At 56.4% G+C, this 18,978-nt stretch overlaps 1 protein-coding gene across 1 annotated transcript in view; it reads left to right on the top strand.

The window, feature by feature from the left end:
* The window catches only part of AAK1 (AP2 associated kinase 1), a 93,413-nt gene that overhangs the window by 63,589 nt on the left and 10,846 nt on the right, over window positions 1–18,978 (top strand). The window lies entirely within an intron of this gene.

The following is an 18,978-nucleotide window of genomic DNA, read 5'->3' as shown; positions in this document are numbered from 1 at the left end:
TTTGGCTCCCCAGGCCTGCTGCAGATTCGTGCTTCACATGGAGCACAACTTGAGCTGTAACCTTTCAGAGCTGGCAGGGTTTGCTGTCTGGGAGCTGTTTGCATTCCCTTTGCAGTACCACCTGCAGCAGCCAACACTTTCTAGCAGCAGATTATGTAAAGTTCTTAGCAGCTTATTTGCAGGTCGGTGGGATTTGGAATATGGGAAGGGTTTTATCCTGGGAGGTTCTCTAAGCCCTGTGGAGAAGGTGTGGGGCAGGTCCTTTTTTGTCTGCTAGCACCGGAGGACAGGAGCTGCTTACAGCTCTCAGCTCAAGCTGAGCTTCAGAATGTTGTGAGGCTGGCATCTCACCATGCAATCTTGAGCAGTTCAGGGGGAAAAAAGGATCTATTTTTTCCCACAGCTGTGTGGAACTTGCTTCCTTCTGGTTGGTGCTCAGAGAGCATGAGAAATGTGTTTGGATTCTTGAGAGATTTTTGCTTCTAAATGCTGCAGGTTGAGAGAAGCAGCAGAACTCACAGCCTTCATGGGGGGGTGGTGTGTGTGCCCAGAGCTGAGCTGCCCAGCTGCAGTGTGAAAAGGCCCTGCAGAAGGCAGCTGACTGCATGTTTGTATCCACTCCTGCCCTCAGATGCTACTGGGAAGTGCTGGTTTTCCTGACTGGAAGTCTGTCAGCCCAGCCTAGCATTTAGCTCCCCCCCAGCAAGCTGCCTGTGCACAGCTGCACCCCAAGGCTCTGCTCTTCCTTCTGCATTGTGCACAGCACAGAGCAGGAGCTGCTGCCTTAGCTGTGGCTGCTGCAGAGTTCTTCAGAGCACAGAAAGCACTGCAGAGAAATTGCCTCTCAACCCTGCCCTGGGGTGCAGACAAACAAAGCTGCAGCTGGCTGCAGTGGTGGTGGTGCCACAGGTCTGTCCTTGCAGGCACCTTGCAGGTGCTAAACCTTCTCCTGCTCATCTCTCTGCCTGTGTCTGCTCCTCTTGAGCTCCTTCCATGGGCTGAGAGCATGCAGGAGCTCTGGGGTTCTGCTTTCTTAGCTTTCTGCAGGTTCCTGTCAGGATGCCTCCAATTCTATTTATTTTAACATAGAATCTGAGGTCAGGAGCTCATGAATGTGTTCAAAAACCAGAGCTGTAACTTACCCTTATCTCTGGAACCCGAGAGGGGATCATCTGTGCTTGTGAATTCAACAGCAAAGGTAAAAATCCTGGATTTGGGCTCAGGTTTTCAGTCCTTGTGTGTCTGTCACACAGAACAGAGTCAGCTTTGTTCTGTGTCTGCTTCACCTGTGCAGAAAGCCCCCACAGCAAGCCCAGAGGTCTTGGCTGTGTGGGAAGTGCTGACCTGCAGATGAAAGCCACCTTCTAGGTGTGCTCCTTGGCTCAGGAGAGCTGGGAGTGTTCTGTTCCCTTAAGATCTCCATCTCCAGGCTGCCTCACTGCTGTGCAGAGCTTGCTGGAGCTCTAGGAGTGTTTGCTAAAGGTTTGCTTTCTGCTGGAAATAGTTTTCTTTCTGAGAGAACCTCGGTGGTGAACCTCCTAGGGAGCATTTTCCACCTCTCTGTCTAGCCAGGGGCATGGCAGATCCGAGCAGGAGCAGCATCAGGAGCAGGAGCTGCTGCCCCTTGGTGACAAGAGCAGCGTTGTTCAGGAGGGCTTTCAGCAGAGGCATAAGTGAGGCTTTGAGCTCCTGCTTGTCACACAGAGCCACTTTTGTCAGCTTCCTGCACCCTCAGCCTCCACAGCTGAGGCTCTGCCTGAGAGCTCAGCTGCTTTTTGTTAACTCCAACCATGACCATACTCCCTGTGCTGGCATTTGAGGGGCCAGGTGGCATCACTTGAATGTTGGCCAAAGAGCTCCTTGGGTTCTCTCTGAGTGCTCAGGAGGAGCCTTTCTGTCACAGACTCCAAGCAGTAAATGGTGATGAGGGTGTCCTGGGGGGCACAAAGAGGAGAGTGGTCAGCAGGGCCAGGGAGGTTCTACTTTCCATCTACTCTACTGTGGTGAGACCACAGCTGGAGTATTGTGTCCTAGTTCAAGAGGGACAGGGAACCACTGGAGAGGGTCCAATGGGGGCTATGAGGCTGATGAAGGGCCTGGAACATCTGTGTGAGGAGGAAAGGCTGAGAGCCCTGGGGCTGGTTAGCCTGGAGAAGACTGAGGGGAGATTTTATCGATGGCTAACAATACCTTAAGGTGAATGTCAAGAGGCAGGTGCCAGGCTCTTTGCAGTGCTGCCCTGGACAAGGGGCAGTGGGCACAAACTGAGGAGAAGCTTTACTTCAACATGAGGAGAAACTTCTTTGGTGTGCAGCCTGGAGCAGGCTGCCCAGAGAGGCTGTGGAGTCTCCTTATGTGGAGATTTTCAAGCCCCACCTGGATGTGCTTCTGTGTGACCTGCCCTGGGTGACTCTGCTCTGGCAGGGGGGGTTGGAATTGATGATCTCTAGAGGTCTCTTCTAACCATTCCCATTCTGTGACTCTGTGATTAGCACAGGACCAAGAGCCACAGAGTGCATCCCCAGACAGCCTCAGTGTGTTCAGGTGGAGGACATGGAGCTGCGGAGGAGCTGCAGCCAGCAGTGTGGCTTGGGGTAGGGGAGGTTAGGGGAGATGACTCTTTTGGTGCTGTGTGGCCAGTTCCAAAGACCACCTCTGGACAGCAGGCTGTGTCCTGTCCATGAGGATCAGGGTGCTGCAGCTGTGCAGTGTTCCAGAGGAGATTGTTTCCCATTCCTCACTAAGTGCTCCTAGAGAAGAGGTTCCAGAGAGCAGCTCTGGGCAGCAATCCAGTGGCAGCAGAATGGTTTCCAGCAGATTTCTCCTTCTCCACCATGGAATGGCTGCAATCCTTAATGGAACTGTACCCATAAGAGCAGCTGGTGAGAGGGAGGTAGAAATATGGCAAAACATCTGCTGAGATAAGGGGGAAGGAAATATTCCTGCTGCAGACATTTGGAGGAAAGGTTCTTGATGAGCTGCCTGCAGGGTTCACTGCTGCTGGGCCCCAGAGGAGAGCTGGGGCAGGGTGGGCACTGCTCTGCTTCATGCCTGTCACTGGGCACTGAGCTCCTCTGAGCAGGGGAAGCGCCACTTGGCACAAGGGGTCCTGGAGGCCTGAGATGAAGATGAGTTGAGAAGCTTCACAGAGGAACATCTTCCCTGTGGGGCCAGGCTGGGAGAGTTGGGGCTGTTCAGCCTGGAGAAGAGAAGGCTCCAAGGAGACCTCAGAGCAGCCTTGCAGTACCTGAAGGGGGCTGCTGGGGAGGGACCTGGGACAAGGGCTGGGGGTGACAGCCTTAGCCCTGCTGAGCATCCCCTTGGGCCAAGGTGAGCACACACAAGTCTGTGAGTGTGAGAAGGAAATAAAAAGGCAAAAATCATCCCCCAAGTGTTATTTGAAAGCTGTGGAGCACCCCAACACACCAAGGACTCTGATAAGCTGCACTGTTTGCCTTTCCATCCCAACCAAGACTCCAGCACGTGTCCAGAGGGCACAGGCAGGCTTGCTTGGCCTGGTTCCCTCCCCAGCCATGCCTGCAGGTTGGCTGAGCTGTGCTGGACACTGAACTCCTCTCATCCCCCTCTGTCCTGGGCCAGGCAGTGGTGCAGAGGCTGCTTGGTGCTGCTGCTCCTCAAACAAATCCTTCCTGTTCGGCTCTCAGCTGCAGCCAGGATGCTGAATGACTGCAGGGAGCAAATGGTCATCTCCATCCTCAGGGAATGATCCACTCCCATCTGGAAAGGGCTAACAGCAATCACCTGTGTGCACAGAGGGCATTCACTGTGCTGCCTGCTGCTGCAGAGGCCACCACTGCTGCTCCCCTGACACAGGCTCAGCCCCACAGCAGTCAGCAGCACAGGGAAGGTTCTGCTCCATCCAGCAGCAGATAGGAGCAGAGCTTCTCCTTCTCAGCTCTCACACCTCAGTGCTGCTGCTCAACTTCTCCCTACTTGCTCTGCTGCCAAGAGCCCACACTCACCACTTCTCTTCTGCAGGGAGGAGAGGATAAGCCAAAGATTCATAGAATCACAGAATGCTTTGGGGTGGAAGGGACCTCAAAGCTCATCCAGTTCCAATCCCCTGCCCTGGGCAGGGACACCTCCCACCAGCCCAGGCTGCTCAGGGCCTCATCCAGCCTGGCCCTGAACACCTCCAGGCAGGAGGCAGCCACAGCCTCCCTGGGCAACCTGTGCCAGTCTCTCCCCACCCTCACTGCCAACAATTTCTTCCTCATCTCCACTCTCAATCTCTCCCAGCTCAAAGCCGTTGCCCCTCGTCCTGTCATTCCCAGCCCTTGTCCCAAGTCCCTCCCCAGCTCTCCTGGAGCCCTTCAGGTCCTGCAAGGCTGCTCTGAGCAGGCTGGAGCCTTCTCTTTTCCAGCCTGAACAGCCCCAACTCTCCCAGCCTGGCCCCACAGGGGAGGTTCTGCAGCCTCTGCTCATCTTGGTGGCCTCCTCTGGACCCTCTCCAGCAGCTCCAGAGCCTTCTTGTGCTGGGGGCCCAGAGCTGGAGGCAGTGCTGCAGGTGGGGTCTGAGCAGAGCAGAGCAGAGGGCAGAATCCCCTCCCTGTGCTGCTGCTCTCCCTGCTCTGGATGCAGCTCAGCACTCAGCTGGCTCTGGGCTGCCAGGGACCATTGCTGGCTCCTGGGCAGTTTGTCACCAACTGACACCCCCAAGGCCTTCTCCTGCAGGCTGCTCTCAGCCACTCCTCACCCAGCCTGGGTTTGTGCTTGGCATTGCCCTGTCCCAGCTGCAGGAACCTTGCCCTTGGTCTTGTTGAACTTCCTGGGGTTGGCTTGGGCCCAGCTCTGCAGCCTGGCCAGATCCCTCTGGATGGATCCCTTCCCTCCAGTGTGGCACCCACACCACACAGCTTGTGAGAGCCTGCCAGGTGCTGCTCTCCTTTCTCTGTGCTCTGCCAGAAGCATTCCCTGGCACTGCCCTTTGCTTTTCCTTCCTGGAGTCTCTGTGGTTCTTCTCTCCCTTTCACAGAAACTCCATGAAGGAAGTCAAGTCCAAGGAATTTTCCAAGGTGCTATGCTGCTGAGCAGCTTGCAGGGCTTCCTTTAAGCTCTGGCACTTGGTTCCCCATGAGGCAGAGGTGCCCCCAGGGCCCCCCTCGGCTGCCCTCCCGCTCACAGCAGGACCTTCCCCCCTCTGCCTTTCTTTCTCAGCTGCCATCCGAAGGACAGACCTCTGCTGTGTGCTCTCTTGAGCTGTTCCTCTCTCTTTGCTAGTCCTCCCCAGCACACCAGTGAGTAACCTTCTTGCTGTGTGTGGTGCCTGCCTGGTGGACATTTGGCTTCGAGATGCTGCAACCTGGTTGTTCCCCAGGGCTGGCAGACATTGACCCCTCTGTTCCCTTTTTGGCTTGCAGGTTTCTCAGCTCTCTTTCTTCCTGCCAATAACCTGCTCTGACTAAACCCCCACCTGCCCCCTCAGCTCTTGCTTTGGATTTCTTTCACCTAACTCTGGTTCTTCTGAAGATGCTTCCTGCAGCTCCTTTGTGGCTGACTGAGTGTGTGGCCAAGCATGCTGGCACGGAGTGCTTGGCAGTGGTGGTGCAGATGCAGCCCTGTGCAGACTGACTGAGTGTGGATCTCCAACATCAGATTTCTGCAGCTGTTAGGAAAGAAAGGAGCTGAAGGAAAAGGTCAAAATGTTCTGCATTTCTGCTGCCTTAGAGAGAATCACTGAGACTGGAAGGGACTTCCAAGGTCATCCAGGCCAACCTTCCACCCAGCTGAGGCAGAGCTGTGGCTTGTGCTAGGCCTTCACTACCTTCTCCTTTGCTCCTAGTCTGGGTGTGAGCTTCCCACCACTTGGGCAGCTGCTGCTCTATTACCTTTTATTCCTACAGGTCAGTACACGACCAAACACAAACCATAACCTGGGGGAGTCATCTGCTAGGCCCCAAAATAGTGAGGCACCTGGGGGCTTTGTGTCACTCTTGGTATCTCCCACTCATCCTGACCCCTCTTTGGCTTTGTGGAGCTTCTGAGCCTCACTCAAAAGGGCTGAAGTTCCTTTTCCTCCTGCCCTGAGTGGAGCAGTGGCTGTAATAGTGTTGGCAGAGCAGCAGCAGCAATGAAGGGCACAAGAAAGGTGATCTGAGAGAGGTGACAAAGAACCTCTGGCAGTCCAAAGCTTTCCATAAACCCAGCTGAGCCCAAGGGGCAGGAAGGCAAACAGCTGTGGGGAGGTGAGGAGAATCCACAGGCTGCTAATTCTGTGGGTTTGAGAAGTGTTGGGGGAGCTCAGTGGGCAGCTTGCTGGTGCCTGAACAAGAGGCAGCTCCACTGAACTCAAGTGAAACCTGCAGCTGTGGGGAAGGAAACTGGAAAGGTAAGGTTGGAGGAGACTTCATGCAGCAGGACACTTGGGAATAGGCTGAGGAAGGGAATGAGCCCTGTGTGGGTGGCTGGGAGGTGCAGTTGGGTGCCAGGTGGCTTGGGAGGAGCTGGCATTGGCAAGCAGGGTTTTGGGAAGGGTCTGCTTGGAGAGGAGTCTCTTAGCCATGAGCTGTGGGAGCAGTCACAGTGTCCACATCGTCATCTCAACGTGGGGGTGGAACCCAGCCTGGCACTGCCCAGCTCTGGGACAGTCCATAACTCCTGGCCCAGCTGTGCCCTCTGCTTGCTGCCTGCCCTGGTTGAAGTGGAGTCAGCTCTGATGGACACATCCCCTACAGGAGGAGGCACTGAGCATGCTCCCTGCCATCCCAAGTCTCTCCTGGGTTATGTTTTCCCAACAAGCTGTGATCACTTCCATCCTGAGCCTCCTTTTGATGGCATCAGCAGCTCTTGCCAGTGCCCAGCCCCTGCTTCCATCTATCCATCCACCCATCCATCCACCCATCCATCCACCCATCCACCCATCCATCCACCCATCTACTCATCCACCCATCTACTCATCCACCCATTCACCCATCCATCCATCCATCCACCCATCCATCCACCCATCCACCCATCCATCCACCCATCCACCCATCTACTCATCCACCCATCTACTCATCCACCCATCCACCCATTTACCCATCCATCCATCCACCCATCCATCCATCCATCCATCCATCCATCCATCCATCCACCCATCCATCCATCCACCCATCCATCCATCCATCCATCCATCCATCCATCCACCCACCCACCCATATCCATCCATCCATCCACCCATCCATCCATCCATCCATCCATCCATCCACCCATCCACCATCCATCCATCCATCCATCCATCCATCCACCCATCCATCCACCCATCCACCAGCCATCCATCCATCCATCCACCCATCCATCCATCCACCCATCCATCCACCCATCCATCCATCCAGCCATCCATCCATCCATCCATCCACCCATCCACCCATCCATCCATCCACCCATCCATCCACCCATCCACCCATCCACCCATCCATCCATCCATCCATCCATCCATCCATCCACCCATCCATCCATCCAGCCATCCATCCATCCATCCACCCATCCATCCATCCATCCATCCACCCATCCATCCATCCATCCACCCATCCATCCATCCAGCCAGCCATCCATCCAGCCAGCCATCCATCCATCCATCCATCCATCCATCCATCCATCCATCCATCCACCCATCCATCCATCCATCCACCCATCCATCCATCCATCCAGCCATCCATCCATCCACCCATCCATCCATCCATCCATCCATCCATCCATCCACCCATCCATCCATCCATCCATCCATCCATCCACCCATCCATCCATCCAGCCATCCATCCATCCATCCACCCATCCATCCACCCATCCATCCATCCATCCACCCATCCATCCATCCAGCCAGCCATCCATCCATCCACCCATCCATCCATCCATCCACCCATCCATCCATCCATCCATCCATCCATCCATCCATCCATCCACCCATCCATCCATCCATCCATCCACCCATCCATCCATCCATCCACCCATCCATCCAGCCAGCCATCCAAGGATGCTGCTGGCAGGCCCAGGGTGCTGCCTTTGCCTGGGCTGTGCTGCCTGCAGCAGATCCCAGCTCATACAGCTGGGAATGTTTCAAGTCCACTCAAGGTTCCCATCAGGTTTCTCCTTTCAGCTGACCTCCAGTGGTGCAACCACTGCCTCACAGGTGGCTTTCTTGGTTCCTGGTTTGCTTGTAGGGTGTTGGCTTGTGAGGTTTTACATGGGGAGGAGAATCTTTCCTGTTTTGAAGAAGCAGTTCCAAAGCCATCAGGCTATTGAGTTATTCCTGTAGGACAATCAGAAGGTTGGATGTCACTGCCAGGTGCAGGGCAGTGACTTCAGCTTTTGTGTGTGGTGAGTCTTGTGTGCAGCTCTGGTCCACAGGCTGTGCAGTTCTGAGCACAATTAACTGCTAAGAGCAGCCTCTGAGCTTAGAACATGAACTGTGGATGGAGAAGTGCTGCAAGGGCACAGCAGTGGCAGGGCCACAGCTGCTGCTGAGCTTAGGTTCTAGATGGAGCCACTCCAAGTTGAAATGGCCACATTTGAAGTGCTCTGCTCAGACCTCACCTCCAATCCTGCCTCCAGCTCTGCTGTCCCCAGCAGGACAAGGACACAGAGTGCTGGAGTGAGGCCAGAGGAGGCCACAAAGATGATCCCAGGGCTGGAGCAGCTCTGCTGTGAGCACAGGCTGAGGGAGCTGGGGGTGTGCAGCCTGGAGAAGACCCTAGGAGGACCCCAGAGCTGCCTTCTAATAGCTAAAGGGATCCTGCAGGAAGGCTGCAGAGGAACTTTTGCTGAGGGTGTCCAGAGCCAGGCCAAGGGGGAATGGTTTGAAGGTGAGGCAGAGCAGGGTTAGAGTGGAGCTGAGGAAGAAGTTGTTGAGTGTGAGGGTGGTGAGAGTCTGGCACAGGCTGCCCAGGGAGGCTGTGGCTGCCTCCTGCCTGGGGGTGTTCTAAGGCCAGGCTGGATGAGGCCCTGAGCAGCTGAGTCTGGCTGAGAGGTGTCCCTGGCCATGGCAGGGGGTTGGAGGAGATGATCCCTGAGGTCCCCCCAGCCTGAGCCATCTATTATCAGTACCTGAGATGAACATTTTGCCCAGGCTGTCTGAATGTCTCTGTCTGGAGGATAAGGGAATCCTCAGGAGCTGCAGTGCTGTGAAGGACATCTCTGGTTTGAAACCTGATGGTTGAGATAATTAATTGGGATCTGGGCAGCTGCTTAACCCAGGGGCAGCTCTGATGTCTGGCACCACAGTGGCTCAGTGGTTTCTGGTTTGGCTCTTCAGAGCTGTAGGAATTCCCTTCTTGAGCTGTCAGAGGTGTTGTCTGGCCAGCTCTAGCACCTTGAGCTTCTGCTCAGTTCCTGTTCATAGATGGATGGAATGGGTTGGGTTGGATCATCCAGTGCCAACCCCCTGCTATGGGCAGGGACAACCTCCCACCAGCCCAGGCTGCTCAGAGCCTCATCCAGCCTGGCCTTGAACACCTCCAAGGAGGAGGCTTCCACAGCCTCCCTGGGCAACCTGTGCCAGTCTCTCCCCACCCTCACTTTAAGATTTTCTTCCTCCAGTCTCAATCTGCCCTCCTCAAGCTTTGATCCATTGCCCTTTGTCCTGTTGTTCTCACTCCTTGTCAAAAGTCCCTCCAGTTCTCCTGTAGCCCCCTTCAAGTGCTGAAGGCTTCTCTAAGGTCTCACAAAGACCTCCTGTGAGTGAGGATGTCCTCAGCTGTCCTAGGTGACCATGGCCAGCTGGTGAACTGCTGCCCTGTGATGCCTCTGAGTGATGATGTGGAGCTGTGCAGATGCTCCCCTGAGGCTGGCACACTGGGCACGAGGCACTGAGCCCAGCTCCTGACTAACCTTCTCTTTTCTTGTATTTCCCCTTCCTGCTCTCTGCTGCCTTCCTTCTTTTCCTGCTTAACCCAGAGAAACTGATTGAGGGACTCAAATCTCCTGAGCCTGCGCTTCTGCTCCCCGAGCTCCTGCCTCTCGCTGACCCCTTCGGTAGCACCTCAGATGCTGTGAATGGTAAAAATGCCCCCAGGGGGTGCTCCTGCCCTGCCCTGCCCTGCCCTGCCCTGCCCTGCATGGTTCCTGTGTGGTTACCCCCACTGGGCTTGAAACTGGCCTCTGGTGTTGGTGAGATGCCACCTGATAGGAAGTTATGGATGGTGCCGAGCAGGATCTGCTCCAGTGAAGCCTTGGTGCTCGAGGGCCAGGCTTGCTGACTTGGCATGGCTGTGCCCTGTGTGTTCTGCTGGGCTCCAGAAGCTAATTGGCTGAAGGAGAAGAACAAAATCCCTTTGTTCCTGCTTGCTGTGTACCCACAGCCCAAGCTCTGTCCAGCACCCTCAGCAGCTTGAGGGCAGCCTTGCCTTGGACGTGGCTCATATCCTGAGCATGCCCATGCCAGGCTGGCAGCAGCCCAGCTGCAGTCAGGCTTTGATCTCCCTGCCAGGTGTGCTAAGCACTAATCATTGCAGGCTGCAGAGTTGCAGTCAGCTGCTTTGGTGGGTCTGGGGCCCAGGCAGGGACCCCTGGCTGGCTGACTGCAGCCTCGTGGCTTTGGTTAGGAAGGGTGGGAGTGAGGCACCTCAGTACTAAGATTTTCTGCCTTTTGCAATGTTTGGCAGTTGTCTGAATGCTCCTAGGGAATGATCCTGCAGATCACAGCCCCACACACTGCTGTGCCACCAGAGACACTGCTTCAGCTCACAGACTGACCCCCAGATCAGTGTTGATCCTAGCATTTGAGCAAACAGAGCCACAGAATGGGTTGGGTTGGAAGGAATCTCACAGCTCATCCAGTTCCAACCCCCTGCCATGGGCAGGGACACCTCCCACCAGCCCAGGCTGCTCAAGGCCTCATCCAGCCTGGTCCTGAACACCTCCAGGGAGGAGGCAGCCACAGCCTCCCTGGGCAGCCTGTGCCAGTCTCTCCCCACCCTCACTCTCAAGATTTTCTTCCTCATCTGCACTCTAAATCTGCCCTCCTCAAGCTTCCCTCTCATCCTGTCACTCCCAGCCCTGGTTTCAGTTTGAGCTGCACCAAGTAAATCAAACACAGACCAACCCCAACCCAAACCCCCCTCCCAGCCTTCCCTTGGGCTCCACTTGACATGGCTCCGACTTCAGCCTCTTGGAGCTGGCACACAGAGGGCCGCTGAAGGCTTCAGACAACTGCCACTGTGCTTCCTGCTCTGTCTTGCCAAACTAACCTCTGCCTTCTTCTCTGCTCTGCTGCTGTGCCCCTGTGGAAAGGAAAAGCTGACGTGGCTGTGGAGAGCCTGATCCCGGGGCTGGAGGCTCCGCTGCCCCAGCGCCTCGCGTCCCAGCCCGAGTCACTTGCCTCCAACAGGACAGGTTGGTGAGGCAGGGCCAGGGCTGGGCCACACTGCTCTGGGCAGGGGAGCTTGCAGAGCACAGCCTGGTTGAGCAGGGACAGCTCTGTGCCAGCTGGGCTTGCTCCTGAGTATCCTGGAAGTGGATGCTGCATGGTCAGTGCTGCCTGTGTCCTCATGAGGAAGCATTCCTGCAGCCCCCCTGCAGCTGTGGGGCTGCCAGTGGTGCTCTGATGGACTCTGCACCACTCACTGAGCTGTGTCTGTGCTGCTGGGCTGTGGCAGTAAGCAGCTTATGGCCCTTGCTTACTGCAGGGCCTTGGTCTGGCCACATCCACAGCAGATTCACAGAATGGGTTGGGTTGGAAGGGACCTGAAAGCTCATCCAGTGCCAACTCCCTGCCATGGGCAGGGACACCTCCCACCAGCCCAGGCTGCTCAAGGCCTCATCCAGCCTGGCCCTGAACACCTCCAGGCAGGAGGCAGCCACAGCCTCCCTGGGCAACCTGTGCCAGTCCCTCCCCACCCTCACTCTCAACAATTTCTTCCTCATCTCTACTCTCAATCTCGTCTCCTGGCCATTGTCCCTCATCCTGGCACTCCCAGCCCTTGTCCCAAGTCCCTCCCCAACTCTCCTGTAAGCCCCTTCAAGTACTGGAAGGCTGCTCTAAGGTCCCCCTGGAGCCTTCCCATCTTGGGACTTGGTATCTCTACATGGCCAGGGCACTGCCAGAGTCCCTGCAGCTCTGTTCCCTCCCCACACTGCACTGCCCCTCCTGTGTCACTGGTGTGGGGTTCCCTTGTTGCCTGCTCAGCTTTAGGTCACCCCCAGCCCTTGCTGGGCATTGCTGGAGGTGTTGGGAGCCTTTGCAGAGCAGTGAGGAACCTTTGCCATCACACAGGGGCAGGCTCTGTGCTGGCTTTGCTGCCAGGCTGTGTTTGTGCCCTGGGTGGGGACAGGAAGGAGTCCCCATGGGCTAACCTCTTTGTGTCCTGTTCCTCTGGCTGCTCCTCTGGATCCAGACTCACTCACTGGGGAGGATTCACTGCTTGACTGTTCTCTGCTTTCTAACCCTGCTGCTGACCTCTTGGATGAGTTTGCTCCTGTAGCTTTCACAGCTCAGCCTCACAAAGGTAAACTGTCCCTCCCTCCCTGAGCCTTGCCTCCCTCCCTGAGCTGTCCCTCCCACCCTCCTCGAGCTGTTCCTCCTTCCCTGAGCTCTCCCTCCCTGAGCTGTGCCTCCCTCCCTCCTCGAGCTGTTCCTCCTTCCCTGAGCTCTCCCTCCCTGAGCTGTGCCTCCCTCCCTCCCTAAGCCTTGCCTACCTCCCTGAGCTGTGCCTCCCTCCCTTCCTGAGCTGTGCCTCCCTCCCTCCCTGAGCTGTGCCTCCCTCCCTGAGCTCTCCCTCCCTCCCTCCCTGAGCTGTCCCTCTCACCCTCCTTGAGCTGTGCCTCCCTCCTTGAGCTCTCCCTCCCTCCCCAGCACCTCACTCCTGGGATGTGTGTTAGCTCTTCCCAAGCCAAGCTGGTTCCAGTTTGCACCAGCAGATGCTCTGGCAGGTTCTGGGGGAGGCTTTTTTCCTTTCCCCAAGCCATTGCTTTCTTTCCTTCCCAAGGTGGTGAAACTCAGAATGCAAACTGAAGTACTGAGGATGAAAGGGTTCAGCTGGACTTATCCAGAGCAGGTTTGTCCAGGATCCTCCTGGAACAGGGATACAGCAGAGGGGAGAAGGGCTAAGGGTAGTGTGAGGAGCTGGCTGTTGTGTGCAGCCCTTCTTCAGGTTCCTAAGTGGTTTGCTTTTGGCACATGGGGTTTAGGAGCTGCTTTTAGGCTGCATGATGAATTCTGGCAGAGAGCCTGAGGTTCACCTCCATGGTGCCCCAGGGGGGTGGGACAGGGTGAAGGGGGTTGGACAAGTGACCTTTGAGGGTCCCTTGCAACCTGATGCAATCTGTGAAGCTGTGAAAGGAAAAGAATTCTCCTGGGTTTGTCAGACAGGATCTGAGCTGTGCCAGTGAGCTCCTGCAGATGTGGAGAGTGCCCTTCAGAGGTCATCAGGAGGAGGTGCTTGAGTCCAGCTGCAAGGTCACAGCAGAGATGAATGAAAGTCTAAGGGCAAAAAGTGGAATGGTTCCAGAGTGCCTCAGAAGAGCAGGGCTGGAGAAGGGGAGGGACCTGTTCCAGCTGTGTGTGAGACCCCTGGGGCAGTGCCAGCTGTGAGCAGTGTGTGTGTGAGACCCCTGGGGGCAGTGCCAGCTGTGAGCAGTGTGTGTGTGTGTGACCCCTGGAGCAGTGCCAGCTGTGAGCAGTGTGTGTGACCCCTGGGGGCAGTGCCAGCTGTGAGCAGTGTGTGTGTGTGAGACCCCTGGGGGCAGTGCCAGCTGTGAGCAGTGTGTGTGTGTGTGTGACCCCTGGAGCAGTGCCAGCTGTGAGCAGTGTGTGTGACCCCTGGGGCAGTGCCAGCTGTGAGCAGTGTGTGTGTGTGTGACCCCTGGAGCAGTGCCAGCTGTGAGCAGTGTGTGTGACCCCTGGGGCAGTGCCAGCTGTGAGCAGTGTGTGTGTGTGTGACCCCTGGAGCAGTGCCAGCTGTGAGCAGTGTGTGTGTGTGTGACCCCTGGGGCAGTGCCAGCTGTGAGCAGTGTGTGTGTGTGAGACCCCTGGGGCAGTGCCAGCTGTGAGCAGTGTGTGTGTGTGTGACCCCTGGGGGCAGTGCCAGCTGTGAGCAGTGTGTGTGTGTGTGACCCCTGGGGCAGTGCCAGCTGTGAGCAGTGTGTGTGACCCCTGGGGCAGTGCCAGCTGTGAGCAGTGTGTGTGTGTGTGACCCCTGGGGCAGTGCCAGCTGTGAGCAGTGTGTGTGTGTGAGACCCCTGGGGCAGTGCCAGCTGTGAGCAGTGTGTGTGTGTGTGACCCCTGGGGCAGTGCCAGCTGTGAGCAGTGTGTGTGTCCCATGTGGCAGTGCCAGCTGTGAGCAGTGTGTGTGTGTGTGACCCCTGGGGGCAGTGCCAGCTGTGAGCAGTGTGTGTGTGTGTGACCCCTGGGGCAGTGCCAGCTGTGAGCAGTGTGTGTGACCCCTGGGGCAGTGCCAGCTGTGAGCAGTGTGTGTGTGTGTGACCCCTGGGGCAGTGCCAGCTGTGAGCAGTGTGTGTGTCCCATGTGGCAGTGCCAGCTGTGAGCAGTGTGTGTGTGTGTGACCCCTGGGGCAGTGCCAGCTGTGAGCAGTGTGTGTGACCCCTGGGGGCAGTGCCAGCTGTGAGCAGTGTGTGTGTGTGTGTCCCCTGGGGCAGTGCCAGCTGTGAGCAGTGTGTGTGTGTGAGACCCCTGGGGGCAGTGCCAGCTGTGAGCAGTGTGTGTGTGTGAGACCCCTGGGGCAGTGCCAGCTGTGAGCAGTGTGTGTGTGTGTGACCCCTGGGGCAGTGCCAGCTGTGAGCAGTGTGTGTGTGTGTGACCCCTGGGGCAGTGCCAGCTGTGAGCAGTGTGTGTGTGTGTGACCCCTGGGGCAGTGCCAGCTGTGAGCAGTGTGTGTGTGTGTGTCCCCTGGGGCAGTGCCAGCTGTGAGCAGTGTGTGTGACCCCTGGGGCAGTGCCAGCTGTGAGCAGTGTGTGTGTGTGTGACCCCTGGGGCAGTGCCAGCTGTGAGCAGTGTGTGTGACCCCTGGGGCAGTGCCAGCTGTGAGCAGTGTGTGTGACCCCTGGAGCAGTGCCAGCTGTGAGCAGTGTGTGTGTGTGTGACCCCTGGGGCAGTGCCAGCTGTGAGCAGTGTGTGTGTCCCCTGGGGCAGTGCCAGCTGTGAGCAGTGTGTGTGACCCCTGGGGCAGTGCCAGCTGTGAGCAGGTGACTTGCACAGGCACTGTGTGGGCAGCAGGAGCAGGGCAGGGATTGTGCCCCTGGGCTTGGCAGTGCTGAGGCCACACCTCCAATCCTGGGGTCAGTTCTGGGCCCTCACTCCCAGAAGGACCTTGAGGGCTGGAGCAGGGCCAGAGAAGGGAACAGAGCTGGGGAAGGGTCTGGAGAAGAGGCTGGGGAGGAGCAGCTGAGGGAGCTGGGGGGGTTGAGGCTGGAGAAGAGGAGGCTGAGGGAGACCTCATTGCTCTCTGCAGTTCCTGAGAGGAGGCTGGGGCCAGGGGGGGTTGGGCTCTGCTCCCTCATCTCAGGTGATGGAAGGAGAGGAAATGGCCTGGAAGTGTGCCAGGGGAGGCTTAGGTTAGAGATGAGGAAAAGTTTCTCTCCTGCAAGAGTGGTCAGGGGCTGGCACAGGCTGCCCAGGGAGGTGGTGGAGGTGGAGTCCCCATGCCTGGAGGTGTTCCAGAACCCTGTGGTCATGGCAGCTGGGGCCATGGTGTGGTGCCCAGGGTGGTGCTGGGTTGGGCTGGATGCTCTCAGAGGCTTTTCCAACCCAAACCATTCTCTCTTTTTCTGGTTTCTTGCCTCATCTCACCACAAAGTTGTTCCCTCTCTGTCAGCTTTAGGTGAGAGCTTGCAGTCTGCAGAGCAGGTAACCAGGAAGGTTCCTGTTCCTTGGCAGCCTTTGACCTGAGTGTGTCCCTGCTAGGCTCTCAGGAACATTTCCTGTAGGAATTTGGGATTGGATTCTGGAAGGTCCAAAGTACCAAGTGGTGATACAGAGCAGGGTGTGACAGTCCCTAGGGGTCTGTCCCTGCTCTGCTGGGCAGAGTGGTGGAAGTGCCTCTCACCAAGTGTCTAACTGCCACTGACATGGTTTGGAATCAATGGAATTCTGTGCCAGGACTGCTCCAGGGGCCTTGGGAAACTCCCTCTGGGTATCTGGTTACTTCTTCAGGCACTGCAGCTCTTTAGGCTTCATATTGCACTGCCTGCTGGAGCACCACAGGAGCTTTACCTCACACTGGAAGATCTTCTGTGGTTTGGTTTGGTTTGGTTTGGTTTTTTCCCAGCTGTTTTTTTTTTCTGCCTGTGCACAGGAGCTGGCAGCTGGGGAGCCAGACTTGCTCCCTCACACTGTGCTGATACCTGACAGCCACTGGATGATGACAAAGAATGCAGAACCCCCAAACCCCAGCATGCTGCTGGTGGGAAGGGAGCTCTGGAGCTCATCCAGTCCAACCCCCCTGCTCCAGCAGGGCACCCACAGCAGCTTGCCCAGGAGCACAATGCCCTGGGGGGGTGGAAGCTCTCCAGAGAAGGAGACATCAATTCCAACCCCCAGGACAGGTCACACAGGAACACATCCAGGTGGGGTTTGAAAGTCTTCACAGAAGGAGACTCCACAACCTCTCTGGGCAGCCTGCTCCGGGCCTCCAGCAGCCTCACAGCAGAGAAGTAAGGGCTGGTGACACCTGGGGACAGCTGAGGGCAGCTTAAGGGCCAGGTTGTTGGCACAGCTCTGAGCAGTTGTTGTCCTGTCAGGCTGGGCCTGGCTTTCTTCTGGCTCTCCTCTCTTGCCTTGCTGCCTGGATTGCTTTCCCCCTCCCCTTCTAGATTTAATTGGCTCTCAACTTCTGCCACTCTTTACCCAGGACTTACCCAAGCTTGGCTTCTCCTTTTCAATGCAGCTCCTGCTCCTAACCCCTGTCTGTGACCATGAAGCTGTTCTAACCCTTTGCAGCAATCCTAACCAACCTTCTCTGCTCTCTTTGCTCCTTCACCTCTGTTTCTCCTTCCTGCTGCAGAAGATACTAACCTGATATCAGGCTTTGATGCTCCTGAGGGCTCTGAGAAAGTGACAGAAGATGAGTTTGATCCAATTCCAGTGCTGATATCCAAAAATTCACAAGGTAAGCCAGGCTGTGGGGGTGACAACAGGAAAGGGAAGAAGGAGAGCAGAGATGATAACTGAGCTGTGGAGCAGTGCTGCTGCAGCACACCTGAAGGAGCTGAGCTGATCAGCTTCAGGAGCTGTCACTGGGAGTGTGCAGGGAGCTTAGGCTGGGATTGCCATGGGCCTTGGAGCTCCTCCAGACTCTGTTTGGGAGAAGCTTGCACATCCTGCAAGCATCTTTAGATCCCAGGCAGTCATTGCTCCCTGCCAGGCAGAGCACACAGAGGCCTCTGGCTCAAGAGCAGTGGAGAGCTGCATCCTCTGCCCTTCCTGGTGACTGCCCAAGGCCAGGAGGGGACTTCCCTTGGCTGTTGAGGTTACTTAGCATGAGGCACAGGAGAGGTGATGGTGACCCCTTAGAGCTCTGGAAGTCCTGCTGAAGGGCAGTTTGTTCCCTTCAGATGTCTTTCAGAGGTGCTTGTGGGACCTGAGTGTGAGATGCTTGGCAGTCAGTGCTCATCTCCTTTGAAGAGCTTTGGGCAGAGGCTGGAAAAGTTTCTCCTTTTGCAGCACTGCTGTCACCTGGATCACATCAGTGTGCTCCATAGACCCACAGAATGGTTTAGGTTGGAAGGGACCTCAAAGCTCATCCAGCTCCAAGCCCCTGCCATAGGCAGGGACACCTCCCACCAGCCCAGGCTGCTCAGGGCCTCATCCAGCCTGGCCCTGAACACCTCCAGGGAGGAGGCAGCCACAGCCTCCCTGGGCAACCTGTGCCAGTCTCTCCCCACCCTCACTGCCAACAATTTCTTCCTCATCTCCAGTCTCAGTCTCCTCTCTCCCAGCTCAAATCCATTGTCCCTCATCCTGGCACTTCCAGCCCTTGTCCCAAGTCCCTCCCCAGCTCTCCTGGAACCCCTTGAGGTATTGGAAGGTTGCTCTGAGGTCTCCCTGGTGCCTTCTCTTCCCCAGGCTGAACAGCCCCAACTCTCCCAGCCTGGCCCCATAGGAGGATCTCTGTAAACAGTTTCAGCTTTATCTGAGTCCAAGCAGCAGCTCTGCTTCCCTAAGGAAATCCTGGTGCTGCTTTGGTGGCTGTGCAGGGATAGAAGCAGGGAGCCTTCCGCAGCCTGGTCACTCACTCAGGGCTTCTCTCTGCAGTCAGGCTGTTGAGAATTTTGATGACAGCTTTTGATGTGCTGGTGTAGGTGTAAGGTGCTCCTTTATGGTGATTTTGTGGCTTTGGCTTGATGGGAGAACTTTTGTGAGTTCCCTACCTCCCATTTTGGTCACAGCTGGAGTGTGCTGTGCAGCTGCTCTGCATCCAGTGCTGCCTGCCAGAGACTGGAAGGGTTCTCAAACATTGGAGCAGGGTGCCCAGGGAGTAGCAGTTGAATCCTCATCCCTGGAGGTGTTTCGAAGAGGCAGAGCTGTGGTGCTGAGGGCCATGGTTTAGCCCCAGGCTTGGCAGAGTTGGACTGGATGAGCTTGAAAGTCTTTGCCAACCAACATGCTTCTGTGATTCTGTGACTGCCACTCACTGAAGTCCTCAGGCATTAGAAACTGCTCCTGCTGGAAGGCAGAGAAGGTTCCTGCCAAAGCTGGGCCTAGATAGGCTCCCTTGAGTCCTTCAGTACCAGCTCTAGAAAGGCCCCCCAATAGCTCAGCTGTCCTGAAGCAGCTCAGAGATGCTCTGAAGCAGCTCAAAGATGTTCTGAAGCAGCTCAAAGATGCTCTTGAAGCAGCTCAAAGATGTTCTGAAGCAGCTCAAAGATGCTCTGAAGCAGCTCAAAGATGCTCTTGAAGCAGCTCAAAGATGTTCTGAAGCAGCTCAGAGATGCTCTGAAGCAGCTCAAAGATGCTCTTGAAGCAGCTCAAAGATGTTCTGAAGCAGCTCAAAGATGCTCTTGAAGCAGCTCAAAGATGCTCTGAAGCAG

This window comes from Indicator indicator, chromosome 38, assembly GCF_027791375.1.
Source record: "Indicator indicator isolate 239-I01 chromosome 38, UM_Iind_1.1, whole genome shotgun sequence".
Lineage (NCBI taxonomy): Eukaryota > Metazoa > Chordata > Aves > Piciformes > Indicatoridae > Indicator > Indicator indicator.
This window is presented reverse-complemented; position numbering and strand designations above follow the sequence as displayed.